We start from the raw sequence: 13,237 nt of genomic DNA on the forward strand, positions 1-13,237 counted from the left end.
TGCAGGTCCGAGAATGATTCGCAGCTGTGGAGCTCCTGGATCATTCATCAGCACCACCTAAGACCCTGCTGTATCCAATAGGAACAGGGTAGAACTTGGACACTGTGGGTGTGGGAGCAAGGGGTTCGTGTCTCAGTTCCTCCCATGACGGTCTATGACTTTTTCGGCTGATCTCAGCTCATTGCACTTTGAGGCTTGAATGGATTTTAGAGAACCCAGATGGAGTCTGTGTTGGACACTGAGAGTTGCCTACCCAACAACTGTTTCCACATTCTTGCTTATGAGAACACTGATTCTGCTGCTCTTTGTGGTAATTCCTTTTCTCTTTCTCTGATTTGTTTAGGTAGAGGCCTGTGGTCCCTTTCTTGCCTCAACACCTCCCCCACCACCATGAAATACCAGGGGCACATCTGGGAAAGTTTTCCTTATTCTTTTCTTAAGGAGAAGTCCAAGACCAACACTTTCCTCCTCTTGCCTTTGGGCATTACTGTGAGGGTGTGAAGTCTGGAGCCTTAGGAGCCATCTTGACAGCATCAAAGAATCACACAGAAAGTGGTGTGTGACCCTGACACCTTTGAGACACTGTAATACCCAACAGGGGTCCCCTCCATCTGGACTACTTACTATGTCAAATAATAGATATTATTATTGGTTATTATTTATTTATTTATGCAGCCATAAGCAGCCTGACTTACTAAGCTGACTTAATCTAAGCTCCATATTTGACATATGGGAAGAATGAGGCTCAGAGAGAAAAAGCAAATTGCCCGAGGTCACACTGTGGGTATGACAGTGTCAGCCTAGAATCTTTTCTCCTACCTTCCTCTCTCATGGTGAAAGAAATTTGTTTCCAGCATATTACATGGATTACCTCAAGAATCACGTGAGATTCCACATGTATTTGGGATAAATGGAGACCATCTTAATTGTTCTTTCCTTTTGCCTCACTACATTTAGATTGCTATAACAAAATGCCTTAGACTTGGCAATTTATAAACAACAGAAATTTATTGCTTATAGTCTGGAAGCTGGGAAATCTAAGACCAAAGCACAAATAGATTCGGTGACTGGTGAAGGCCTGTTCTTCATAGATAGCGGCTTCTTGCTGAATTCTCACATGACAGAAGGGGCAAACAAGCTCTCTTAGGCCTCTTTTATATGGGCACTAATCCCACTTATGAGGGCTCCTCCCTCATGACCTAATTACCTCTCAGATATCCCATCTGCCAACACCACTGTACTGAGGATTAAGTTTCAATGTGTGAAATCTGGAGGCACAGAAGCACTCAGAAAACAGCACCTTTCTTTCTACGTGGGGAGTCAGAGACATGAGTTTCAGTCCAAATCTACTATGGTGAGCATAATCCTTCACGATGATGTAAACAACAATCACTTCTATATTAGTCCATTCTCACATGCTCTACAGAAATACCTGAGACTTGGTAATTTATAAAGGAAAGAAGTTTATGCCAGGCTCAGTGGCTCATGCCTATAATCTCAGCACTTTGGGAGGCCAAGGTGAGTGGATCACTTGGGGTCAAGAGTTTGAGACCAGCCTGGCCAACATGGTGAAACTCCATTTCTACTAAAAATGCAAAAATTAGCCGGGCATGGTGGTTGGTGCCTGTAATCCCAGCTACTCGGGAGGCTGAGGTGGGATAATTGCTTGAACCGAGAGGTGGAGGCTGCACTCCAGCCTGGGTGATAGAGCGAAACCCCATCTGAAAAAAATGATAATAAAAAATAAAAGAAGAAACGAAGTTTAATTGGCTCATGGTTCGGCAGGCTGTACAGAAAACATAGTGGCTTCTGCCTCTGGGGAGGCCTCAGGAAACTTCCAATCCATGGTGGAAGGCAAAGCGAGAGAAGGCGTTTTACATGGCTGGAGTGTGAGGAAGACAGTGAAGCGGTGGTGCCACACAGTTTAAAACAACCAGATCTCATGAGATCCTACTATCGTGGTGACAGCACGGGTGGGTGGGGGCGAGGTGAAGGGAGATGGGTTAAATCATGAGAAACTGCCCCCATGATCCAATCACCTCCCACCCAGGCCCCACCTCCAGCACTGGGGATTATATTTCAACATGAGACTTGGGTGGGAACACAGATCCAAACCATATCGCCCCTCAAATTTACTTAATATAGCATGGTAACATTGACAAAGTTTTCCATATCTATTATTTCATATAATTCTCACAACATTACAGAGTGTGCTAGGCTAGGATTATTATCCCCATGTTTCAGATGAGGACTCTGAGGATCAGAGAGGCTAAGTGAACCACCTGAGGAAGAGCCAGTCTTTGAAACTGAGGGGTGAGTAGAGTAACTACAGGTCTACACCAGAGAGTTACACTGTCAGTGTTCTTTATTTCTTACAAACACTTTTCTCCCTCTAAGGTCTAGGTTAAGACCCCCCATGACACTGCAAAGTAGACCAAGCAAGTACCTCTATCTCCATTTAACAGATCAATAACTAGAGCTTTGGAGACATGAATGATGTGTCTGAGTTCACAGAGCCAAAAAGTTGTCCTCTTTGCATGATTCCAAAGCATTTTCTACAATCATCCTCCATATGAATATCTGGCCTTGTGTTGGGCAGGGCAGATAGGTCCTCCCTGTATAAGTCATGTGTCCCAAGGGCAGAGAGAGGCCAAGCAACTTGGTTGAGATGACTGTGCGGATAGAAAAAATAAGAATCTGGGTTTCCTGACTCCCGGTCTGTTGCTCCTCTTTTCTCTTCCAACTTCCACAGCCATAGGTGATATTGGCCTTTGTTACCTCTCATCATATAATCCAAAATGGAATCATACTTTCTTTCTTTCTGTTCTCTTTTTTTTTCTTTTTGAGATGGAGTCTTGCTCTGTCACCCAGGCTGGAGTGCCACTGCACTCCACGATCTTGGCTCACTGCAACCTCCGCTTCCTGGATTCAAGCCATTCTCCTGCCTCAGCCTCCCCAGTAGCTGGGATTACAGGCACCCACCACCAAGCCCAACTAATTTTTGTATTTTTAGTAGAGACGGGGTTTTACCACGTTGACCAGGCTGGTCTTAAACTCCTGACCTCGTGATCTGCCTGCCTCAGCCTCCCAAAGTGCTGGGATTACAGGCGTGAGCCACCACACCCAGCCACTTTCTTTCATCTCTTCTGGAAATACACCCCTCTTATCCATGGCTATGTCCTATTTCCTGGAACATTGTCTGGCTCAATACATATTAGTTGGATGAATGAATGAATCTCTGAATTCCAATCAAATACTTACTGATGGTTAGTCACCTGGCAGGCCTTGGGAGAGGTTGACAGGGGCAAGCTCAGCAGTAACAAAAATTTACCTTTGAGTCTCACTGTCCCCACTGGTCTTTGGCCTCATGGGCTTCCTTTGGCATCCTAGGCATGGTTCAGACCTAAGGCACGCTGGCAGCCGCATCTCCAGCCCCGATGAGCTTAGAATAAGCACTGCTCTCCATGTAGCCTAAAGATATATTCATCCAATCTATTTATTCATGTATTTATTAATTCCACTAATTCATTCACTCATGCAACAAACAGCCCTAGTACTGGACCATGGGGATAAGAAGACAGAGAGTTCCTGCCTGTGAGTTCTCCATAGCTTAGTAGGGCCACAAGTATAAGCAGATATGAAAACAGTGAGATAAATGGCCACTACAGAAGTAAGCACAGGGTGCCATGGGGGTAGGGAGGAGGGATGCCAAGGAATATTTCATATGCACCTAGAGTTGCCATTTATACAGAGCTTTCTATGTGCCAAGTACTGTGCCAAGCCTTTACATTCATTTTTCCAATTTACTTCTCATAACAAACCTATGAAGAAGGTGCTTGCTGTCCTGTTCATTTTACAGATGGGCAAACTGAGACTCAGAATGGACAGTGACTTTCCCAAGGTCATAGAGCTTATATATGTGAGTGTTGAGATTTGACTCTAATGTCAGGGCTCCTAGCAACTGTTCTGTATGCCCCCTGTGCCGATCACCTCCTTTGCTAGTGAGGTTCCACTTCAGTTACATCTTGAAGGGTAAGCGTGAATCCGCCGGGCAAATTGGCTGCTGTCAGCATGATGGTGGTAGGAACTGTAGAGTGTGACGATATGGTTCGGAGGTTGAAAAAAGGCATTTTAGACAAAAGGGGACAACATGGGCAAAGAAACTAGGGTTGAAAACAGCATTGTGTCTAGGGCAAACAAATGGAAGGTGGTTTCTTCTCACCCATCTTAGTGGAGAAATTCTACAGGGGATCTGTAACCTTGACAATCCATTGCAATCAGAACCTTTGGGTGACTGCTGAGTCTTTAGACATCACACAGGAAAATCTTGGTGGAAAGAAAAATTATATCTGGCCCTTGTGAATTTTGTAGTTTTGGGCCAGGAAGACTAAAAAACAATCTCATTTCTGGTCTCAGTAAGCTGAGTGAGAGTGTGGGTCTGCCCAGTGGCTGAGTGGGCAAGTGAACTGGCTGGGTTAGCTGTTGCTATTGGGGAGGGGGAGTTTCTATTTCTTCCTCTCCCCTTCCCATCTTCTTGCTTTCCACATATACTCACTGAACGCTCCCTGTGTGTCTAGTTTGGCGCCATGGTAGATACGTGGATGAAGTAGCTCTGACCCTTGCCCTCTAAGTATCTACAGTCTAGGAGGGAAAATGGAACATTTTGATAGATATGTTCATGGATATGCTAATATTGACAGATATGTTAATATCTGTTGATATGTTCCATTTCCCTTCCTAGACTGTAGATAATGATGAGAGGATTGCATCATTTACAAAGTACATTTAGTTGGATATACATATTTAGGAATCCATGTGTGGCCAGGTGTGGGAAAGCAGAGATAAATGTTGCAGAATCCCTGTTTCCAAGAAGCCGAGTTACAGGAGAGGAACTCCTGAAGCAGAGTGGTACGGGGGAAGCATGTGCAAAGCACCGAGGAGCACAGAGGAAGGAGGAGGAGTCAGAGAAGCCACAGACATGATTGGTCCTTTGAGCCAGGCCTTTATCCAGCCAGAGACAATCCCATTCATATTTCATTTTGAGGGTCATTGAAGAAATAAAATTTGGATTGATTATTTCAGAATCCTTCATGACTCTGTGAAATCCATACAATGAGCTCCATTTTTCTGTTGAAGGAACGGAGGCCCAGAGCAGTGAAGTGACTCACTCAAGGTCACACAGCTGACACATGGCCAAGCTGGGCCAACGCAGGTCTTTTGACTCATGTTCTTTCTGAGACAGCCCACTGCCTCTACAAGGGAGAGAGTGACAAGTGCCTTGTGCCATGCACCATCTACTTTTAGCTCCTTCCTTGGACCAAGGCCCAGAAAGTGCCCCATTGTGTCACATCTGTTCAAGCCTGTGGCTGATCTGTGGGCTCTGGCTTAATCCGGTAGAAGGATTTAGTAACACAGGTTGCCTGGCCTCTCAGTGGGAGAGCTGGTTAATCTCCCACAATCCCGGTTGTTCCAGCTCCTTCCCTTAGTTACACTGATTGGAGTGAGGTTTGGAGCCCCATTTTGGGGTCTTTGAAAAGTGAATGGCAGCAGTCACTCTGAAGCTTTCCCTGAAGATGCATTGAGGTTCAGAGCTTAAATGGGGCACAGGGCAAAGCTGCCTTGTCCCAGGCAGTGAGGCATACAAAAGTGGGTGGGGGTTCTCTGAAGCAGTTGCAAAAAAGGGAAGGAAAGGGCATCTACACTGACTGAGTTAGCACATTGTGCTAAATATTTTACATACATTTGAGAGGAAACATTTGCCACCAAAGGACATGAAGATTTTGCAGGAAGCTTCAAAGACTCATCTTGATGATATAGTCACTTCCTTGTCATTTTTTTCTGCTAGAAGAGCAATCTCCTTCAAATGACATAGGTGAAAGCATCCTGCTCCATGCCCATCTGGAAGCCTCTCACTCATGTTTCACAGATGGATGGGAGGAAAGTGGTGCGGAGATGTCAAGCAAGATCACAGAATTAGTCACTGCAGAAGAGACTTGAATTTAGGGCTTGGACTCCAGGACAGCATGTGGAATAAAGGGAACACTTATAAGGCCACTGAGCCCTTAGGAGGAGGGTAGAGTTGGCGGTTCATGCCCAATACATGGGCATGTTTGCTGAATGTATACAATCCAGATGAGATGGGTGGGGACAAAGAGACTGCCTGGCCCAGCGCTGGGTTCTGTGGTCAGGCGCGCTCACAGAGACATGCCTGCAGCTCCCACTTTTTCTAGAGGAGCCAGTCAGGTCCCAGCTCTGGAGGGCAAAGGTCATTTCTCTGAGAGAATGACCTCTTTCTCTAAAGAAGCTCCTTCTTTTAGAACAGTGGCTACTCCAGCCCCAGCCACTGAATACAACTGAACCAAGAAATAAATGGTTCTCACGGCCAGGGAGACGCTTCTACACAGTTTAATTTGGCATAATTATACATTCCCTCAATAGGTTTTATATGCATTGTTGTTTCAGCAAAAAATTGTTTGAGTATAAAAAGTTTTTTATTATAAAGAAAAATCTTTTTTTGTTTGTTTGTTTTTTTCAAGGTCTTTATCATCCCCCAGGGCTGGTTCTTTCCCACATTCGTCACAGACACATCCTGGGGTTGCTTTCCCTCCTTTCCTAATTCATGCTTTGAAGAGGGAGGGAAGCCTAAATGAGATGGTATGACACTAGGGGCTGTGAAGGCCAGAGGAAGGCCAGATCAATGGTGAAGGGAGAAGTGTGCCTCCTTGAAATGGAGATGATGTCAGCCTCCCTGAGCCAGGCTGCGTCTGGTCAAGGACACAGACACTGTATGCTGGCAGACATACTGTACCCCCAAGGCTTCTTGGGAGCACTAGCTTTGGAGTCTGCTTACTCAGGACTCACATCTTGGGTCGGCCACTTGCTAGCTGTGTGACATTTGACAAGGTGCTCAACCTTGCCCTTTCCTTCAGTGTCGTTTGCTTCCCAAACTGAGGTGCAAATATTCCTGGGAGAAGTATGTCACTGCTGGAGGATATAAAGTCACTCAATCATTAAACATGGTGTTTGCTAATGAAGCGCCAGTTTTACCAAAACATTGGTGGTGGTGGTGGTGTGTATGTACCTTGGCAATAATAATATAATATTTACATTAAAACAAATGCAGCTATTCAGTGGAAGAGAAAATCAAATGCTCATGAATTTTAAGGTTGAACAGGGAGCTTTGAAGCCTCGTAATGTTTGCCTTGGCCTGCTTTTGCCTGTATATTCTCTCTTGGTGCTTACCCATTCTCTCTTTTTCCCTATTTCAAGGTCCTGAAGAGATAAATGTGACAGAAAGCTGTTTATTCTATGAAATGAAAATGACATCCCCGGCCGGGCGCGGTGGCTCAAGCCTGTAATCCCAGCACTTTGGGAGGCTAAGATGGGCAGATCACGAGGTCAGGAGATCAAGACCATCCTGGCTAACACGGTGAAACCCTGTCTCTACTAAAATATACAAAAAAACTAGCCAGGCGAGGTGGTGGGTGCCTGTAGTCCCAGCTACTTGGGAGGCTGAGGCAGGAGAATAGTGTAAACCCAGGAGGCGGAGCTTGCAGTGAGCTGAGATCCGGCCACTGCACTCCAGCCTGGGCGACAGAGTGAGACTCCATCTCAAAAAAAAAAAAAAAAAAAGGAAAAAAAGAAAATGGCATCCCCTGCCCAAGAGCAGTGGTGTAATGATTCCATAAGATAGCGCATTTAAAATCATTCCAGGTTTGGTGATAAGCTATTAGATACGACACCAAAGGTACAAGGCATGAGAGAAAAAGCTGGTAACTTGGATTTCATTAACATAAAAAATTCTGCTTTGTGAAAGACACTATGGAGATAGTCAAAAGACAAGCCATGGAATGGGAGAAAATATTTGCAAAATACATATCTGAGAAAGGACTTATATCCAATATATACAAAAGACACATCAACACAGCAATAAGAAAACCAACAATCCAGTTAAAAAGTGAGCAAAAGGTGCAATCAGACACCTCACCAAATAAGATGTACAGAAGGGAAATGATCACGTGAAAAGTTGATCAACATAATTTGTCGTTAGGGAATTGCAAGTTAAAACAACCACAAGATATCACTACACACCTATTAGAATGGCCAAAATCCAACACTGACAATACTGAATGCTGATGAGAATGTGGAGCAATAGGAAATTTCATTCATTGCTTATGGGAATGCAAAATCATATAGCCACTTGAGAAAACAGTGTGGCAGTTTCTTACAAAACTAAATCTAATCTCACTCTATGATCTAGCAATATACTCCTAGGTATTTATCCAACTGATTTGAAAATGAATGTTCAAGCAAAAACTTGCACACTATTGTTTATAGCAGTTTATTTTAATAATTGCCAAAAACTGGAAAAAAAGAAACCAAAATGTCCTTCAATAAGTGAATTGGTAGACAAACGGTGGTACATATACACAATGGAATACTATTTCATGATGCAAAAAATAAGGTGCTATCAAGCTGTGAGAGGCTATGAATGAATCCTAAATATGTATTGCTAAATGAAGAAAGAGTCTGAAAAGGCTGCATAGTGTACAATTCCAAGTCTGTGCCATTCTAGAAAAGGCAAAACTGTAATGAGAGTAAAAAGATAAGCAGTTGTCAGGGGATTAGGGGGAGTATTGAACAGATGAGGTACAGGGAATTTTTTAGAGTGGTGAAACCATTATGCATGATACTGCAATTGTGGATACATGACAATAGGCATTTATGAAAACTTACAGAACTTCACAGCACACAGTGAACCTTTTGTATTTAAATGAATTTTAAAAACTATTTAGGATGTCAAGAGAACCCAGGACCAGATGCATAAAGTGATAAAGCAATCTAATTGTATCACAAATGTATAAAACAACCACAGTGATGGGGTGGATGAAATTGTTGTGGACCTAAGTAATTTTGGAAATAAATGGAGTCTATAAGATTAAAGGCAAAAGAAACTATATACAAGTACTGCACTCTAGCTGAAAAGTTGTTTCCTGTGGGATATGGGTTAACAATTATGGTACTGCTATACAGGTATGCTGGGACTGAACAAATAAATTAAAAGATGGTGGATGGTGGAAGCCAGGGTTTTTACTCTTGGAGGGGAGTGCATAGGTAAGCAAGAGGAGGAAGCTAGAATGATCTACATGATATTGGGTTCGAGTTGGAGGTACAGTGTGAATCATGTTTAGCTTAATATAGATACAGATGTTTATATATAGAAAATGTGTAGACATGGATATATACACAGGTTAGTATATACACACATATATTTCCTGGCTGTGTCAGCTGAGAGAGCCTAGAAGCAATGACATCTCAGTAGCTGCAAGTATACCTAGCGTCCATATTTTGGTTTTCAGTACTATTGTGCAGTACAAGGAACCAGCAATCCTTGGAGAAATGGCTGAATCTATGACTGGGGCCGTATGTTTATAAGATGATCCTAGAGCATCTCCTACTACCAGAAAGTAAGAAATTTCTCTAAAACAAAGCAAAACAAAAACAATGATATGGGTGTATCAATGTGATGGAGGAACCAATTGAAAGAGCTCCCAATGGCCAAAGCTGAACATTTGAACAACAAAATAAATAAGGTAGCTGGGCATGGTGGCTCACGTCTGTAATCCCAGCACTTCAGGAGGCCAAGGCGGGAGGATGGCTTGAACCCAGGAGATCGAGACTAGCCTGGGCAATATAGTGAGACCTCATCTCTACAAAAATTTAAAAAATTAGCCGAGCATGGTGGCGTATCCCTGTAGTCCCAGCTACTTGGCAGAGCTGAGATGGGAGGATCGCTTGAGCCCAGGAAGCAGAGATTGCAGTGAGCTGAGATCGCACCACTGCACTCTAGCCTGGGCTACAGAGCGAGACCTTGTCTCCAAATAATAATAATAATAATAATAATAATAATAATGTAGTATTATAATACAAAGTATAAAATAAAAACCTATGAGTCCATACTGATATAAATAAATAAAGAAATAAACGAATCGGGGAAAATATACAATTTTTTCGTGCAGCAGAATTTCAAATCATTTCTATAGATATTCCACCCTGTGGGAGGCGGAGTATAACTCCCTAATCCTTAAATGTGTGTTGTGCATAGCGACCTCCTTCCAAAGAATACAGTATAGACGGAGGAAAAAAAGAAAGTAATGTTAGTGGAGAAACCTGACAAACACGACCTAAGCCAAGTGATCAGGTCAACAAAAGTGGTGCTGAGTCATATCTACAGTATGTACCAAAATGTCACCTCTGTGGTGTTCTTCCTTTCAGTCCCAGACCCCAGTCTATCTAGTCAAAAGAAAAACATGAGACAAAATCTAACTGAGAGATACTCTTCATAATACCTGGCCAATACTCCACAAAACTGTCAAAGTCATGAAAACAAGGAGCTGTCACAGGCCAGAGGATCCCGAAGAGACTTGGTAACTAAGTATAATGTGGTATCTTCGGTGGGATCTGAGAACAGAAGGACACTAGGGACCAGGCGTGGCGGCTCACTCCTGTAATCTCAGCACTTTGGGAGGCCAAGGCGGGTGGATCACCTGAGGTCAGGAGTTTGAAACCAGTCTGGCCAACGTACTGAAATCCCATCTCTAGTAGAAATACACAAAATTAGCCGGGCATGGTGGTGGTGTAATCCCAGCTACTCAGGAGGCTGAGGCAGAAGAACTGCTTGAACCTGGGAGGCGGAGGGTGCAGTGAGCTGACATCGTGCCACTGCATTCCAGCCTGTGTGACAGAGGGAGACTGCATCTAAAAAAAAAAAGAGAGAGAGAGAGAGAAAGAAAGAAAGAACAGAAAAGAAAGGAAGAAAGAAAAGACAGAAAGAAAGAAGAAAGAAAGAAAGAAAAAGAAAAAGAAAGAAGGAAAGAAGGAAGGAAGAAAGAAAGGAAAGAAAGAAAGAAAAAGAAAGAAAGAAAGAAAGAAAGAAAGAAAGAAAGAAAGAAAGAAAGAAAGAAAAGAAAGAAAGACACTATGTAAAACCTAAGGAGGAACCATGGGCTTTAGTGAATTATAGTATATTAATATTGGTTCATTAATTTTAACTAATATACCACATTCACATATGATGTTAAGATTTGGGGAAACTGGGTGTGAAGTATCTGGAAATTCTGTTACCTCTGCAATTTTTCCTGTGAGTCTAAAACTATTCTAAGATAGGAAGTTTATTTTTAAAAATGAGATAATAAGTTATTTAGTGAGTGGTTGATATTAAATGGTAATAAATGATAATGAGATTGGGAAGGTTTTATTCACTCAAATCCCACACACAAGTAGAGCACTCAGAAAAATATCCTCGGAAGATTGGTTCCTGTAGAAACTGAAATTCCCAAGCATGGATACTGGCTAGTGCCAAGGTTTCAGGGAAAGGGTACTATTATTCTTCAAGAGACAAGGAAAGGGTTTTGTGCGTTTTTTCCCCCCTGCTTCCGAAATGGAGGAGGAGGCAGAGTGAAACAATAATGACCATCACTGAGTACTGAGCTATAAGCCCAGTGCTTTGTCCCATTGCATCTCCCTACAACCCTGAAGGGCTAATTACCACTATTCCCATAGATAGGGGGAAATAGAGGAAAAAATGAGACCTAGAGGGTTAAATGACCCACCCGACAAGGCATAGCTAGCTGGGGACAGAGGATATGAAGCAGGATTTGAACCCAGGAAGCTTGGCTCCAGAGCTGTCTGCATGAGGCTATCTGCCAGGCAATGTGATGGTGCCTGGTGCCCACTTAGTGCTCAGCAACGTTTCTAAACTCCTGGAATGTGTGGTGTGAGCCTGTTTTCTGTAGAAACCAAGAAAGGGCTGGCATTGTGTTTTGGACTGGGATGGTATACAGAAGAGAGACGGTGGATGGAGGAGCCGGCTTGAGGATGAGACGGGATCACGGGAAGACTTTGGACTACAAAGGCCAGTAAGAGTTTGCCAAGTGCATTGAGATCTCTCAGGGTCAGGACAAAGGAGTGGGGGTGGCAGTGGGGCTGTGGTTCTTAGTAGACACTGGATACCACTGTTACTACTCCTTGTCAGCCCCTTCCTGCCCTACTCCCTACTCACTCCCCCCTCAAATACCCTAGTGGCTCCTTCAATCTGGGCCACTTCCTCAGGGGAAACAGGATGTCTTCTCCAGGCTTGGGCCGGGTCTCTGGGGTCTGGGGTGGGAAGAAGCTGTCTAATTGGTTAACACGGAGCTAGGCACCAGAGAGGAAGTAAGGTTTCCTGGAGTTGAGGAAACTGCCATTTCCTCCTCCAGCAGGAAGCGGCCTTGGCTATTCTCAGCACCCCCTGGTCATGTGGAGCAATGGAAATCACAGCCTGGCAGTGTCTCTGGTTTGCCTCCTGCAGTTTAACAATCTCCCAGTCAAAATAAACTGGCTCCTTAGGTCTCCAGGGCATGGTTAAGGTAATAATTGAGAGAAAGAGAGAAGCCAGAGGCCTGGCTGTAGCACGAAGGCACGGAGAAACTTTTACAATGCCAGGCTGCTATTGGTTGCTGGTGTCTCATGAAAGCGATATAACTGCAGCCTTGTGAGGGCCAACACATTAGGAGATTCAGTGATGGCTTCTCAAACAGCCATGCTCCACCTTGCAAGAATTTGGAGCGACTTGCAGAGAGGAGATTGCTGATACTTTTAGCATCTATGTAAATGAGTTTCAACAGGAAAGCTGCATGATTCAAAAGAAAAGGAACTGGAAAAGGAATCAGACCCAAGTTCAACTATGGACTTCACCAGACAAGCTATTTTGATGAGGTCACAACATTGTAAACTTTGCTTTCCTCATCTCTCAACAGCCATGGTAGAAAAAAACCACCCTGTTTACCTCACAGAATTACTCTGAAATCAACTTTGATTCTTTCTTTATCTTCTTATGTCCACTGGTTCCAGAGCCCTGGAGATTCATTTCCTCCCTTGCTGTTCATTCCCGCCACAAAAGTTTATTGAGCACCTACTTAAAGTCTGGAAGTGATCTCCCCTGGGGACAAGGAAAGATATAGTTTACATTCGCAGGAGAAAGGCAGATAACTAACAAGTAAACACAAATACATGAGATAATTTTATATTGCCCTAAAGAGCATGAAGGAAATAAGTGAGGTGGGGGAGGGATTACATGGGATGAGGGAGGTGGAGGCGCCTGTGAGGAGATCACATCTGAATGTACTTGACTGATGAGACCAAGTTCACAATTGAAGGGGGTGGGCCTCTGAGTGGAGGGGGCAGGGCAACTGTTCAT

General features: G+C 43.7%; 1 protein-coding gene across 8 annotated transcripts in view; it reads left to right on the forward strand.

Moving 5' to 3' along the window:
* Window positions 1-13,237, forward strand: part of LOC107127367 (uncharacterized) — a 79,135-nt gene that overhangs the window by 56,696 nt on the left and 9,202 nt on the right. For 2 of the 8 annotated variants that reach the window (XR_012419729.1, XR_012419731.1), the window contains one exon: window positions 7,270-8,162. The exons of the other annotated variants lie outside the window; for them this stretch is intronic. The gene's annotated coding sequence lies outside the window, so the exon portion shown is untranslated. Of the gene's footprint in view, window positions 1-7,269; window positions 8,163-13,237 lie in introns of those variants that run through there. 8 annotated transcript variants of the gene reach the window in all.

This window comes from Macaca fascicularis, chromosome 1 (genome assembly GCF_037993035.2).
Source record: "Macaca fascicularis isolate 582-1 chromosome 1, T2T-MFA8v1.1".
Taxonomy (NCBI): Eukaryota; Metazoa; Chordata; class Mammalia; order Primates; family Cercopithecidae; genus Macaca; species Macaca fascicularis.